This window comes from Mus caroli, chromosome 15 (genome assembly GCF_900094665.2).
Source record: "Mus caroli chromosome 15, CAROLI_EIJ_v1.1, whole genome shotgun sequence".
Taxonomy (NCBI): Eukaryota; Metazoa; Chordata; class Mammalia; order Rodentia; family Muridae; genus Mus; species Mus caroli.
In genome coordinates this window covers 54,026,266-54,028,263 of record NC_034584.1, presented here as the reverse complement: position 1 = coordinate 54,028,263, position 1,998 = coordinate 54,026,266, and positions in this window count along the sequence as shown.

The following is a 1,998-nucleotide window of genomic DNA, read 5'->3' as shown; positions in this document are numbered from 1 at the left end:
GGAAAGGAAAGGAAAGGAAAGGAAAGGAAAGGAAAGGAAAGGAAAGGAAAGGAAAGGAAAGGAAAGGAAAGGAAAGGAAAGGAAAGGAAAGGAAAGGAAGTTTTGAAAGTTTTAAGTCTATTGATTCAGGCCTATGGTGGCATATCATGATAGTAGTATGTGGTTAAGCAAAACTGTTCACCACAAGATGGGAAGAGAACTGGACCAATTTCCCATTATCTCTCATGTAAGTGCATACACCATGATCTAAGACGTGCCACTAGATCCTACCTCCTAAAGTTTAATCATTTCCCAATAGCACTATAGTGGAGAATAAGCCTTTAACAAATGAGTCTTGGGGGGACATTCTAGATCCAAACTATAAGTAACCTCTGTCACTATAAATTCCATCCTACAGAATCACAGGTAATTTGAAAAGACTAATGAGTCCTCTGAATGGAACACGTGTCTTTATCTGAAGAATTTACCCAAGGTCATCTCACTTCTATTACCCTCAAAAAGTACATGCTCCAACACTGAGGAAAACTGCACTTTGAGTCAACAAGTTGATGGCTATTAACAAAGAAGTCAAGCATTCTCTTATTTCACTATTTGTTGGTCAGTGTGTGGTTTTGATGAGGCTATCAAAGCAAACTCCAGGAGAGCAGCCGATGTGCTTCTGAAGTGATGTTTAAATCTATTTCCATCAGCCTCATGCAGTTCCACGCCTATTCACACATTCTTTTGAGATTCAATTTCACTCCAAAAGCCATCGGTTAGTTCAAAAAAACACAAGAATCAAATTAAACATCAAGAAGTGTCATCAGCATCGTTTGATGAATTTAAACCAACTTCAGTCCAATTGACAATCCCAAATGCTGAATGAAATGTCTGCCGCTTGTCCCAGAGATACATGAAAATGTTCTGTACAGATCTTAGCTTTTTCTTGTTTCTCCTTATAAACTGTCTTTAGACATGTTCACTCTCTTGCCTTTACAACCTCTACAGAAATTTCCCACTCCCTCCCAAGCATGTGGTATGATCATCTCAATCCCCTACTCACTTAGTGGTCATAAGCACTTATATCAAATAATAAAGCAGACATCCCTGACCACTGTGAGTAAACAATACGGTCCCTCACGCCTGACTGGATGCAGTTCATACCAGCTAAGCATTTTTCCCTTGGTTGATTATCTTTCCCAGCCACTTCCTTCTTTAAATTTCTAAGCTGCTATCATGTCAGTCTACACTCCATGATGAAAAGCTCCAACTGGCTCAATGGGCATGGAAATTTTCAATAACTGAGCCTCTCCATCCCAAAGAGAATCTATAAACACGATTCTGTGTTCTTTGCAAATGAAGCTCAGAGCAATGTCAGTTGCATGATCACATCCGGATGGCAGTGTATTTGTAAGAGAATGATGGCAGAAGCTGCCATACCAGTCACACTATCAGCAAAGTTGTGGAGTATCATGCAGAGTTCCCAGTGGGGGAGGTAGGTGGACGGCTGGTGCCTTGGCTGATGAACAGTATCAACTCTGAAAGCAAAGGCGTCTGTATTCACTAACGACAGCAACAGACGAAGTAGTATTCTTTTTTTCCCAACGACATAGGTTCTAATCCAGATTTTTTGATAGAACCAGAGATTTATAAACTACATAAGATCACTTCTAAAATACATTTTTATATACTGAGTTTCATGCAAAGAAGCGGTGTATTTTGATCTTACACTCCCTCCTCACAACCCTCCCTCCAATTCCTTCCTGCTGTGCCTCATCACAGCATCCGCTCCCAATTTCATGTCAATAAGCTACAAAAGGGAAAGGGAAAAACAAGTGAGTTCAGGTTAAGTTATGGAAAATTATAAGAGAAGATAGAGGGAAGACAGGAGAGAGATAATTAACCCTGAGAACTCTAAGAATGTTGCAAAAGCCATAAGGAAACCTACTATTTTATAAGCTCTGTTTCTGTCTTTATCTCTGTGTCTCTGCCTCTCATTCTGTCTGTCTCTGTCTGCCC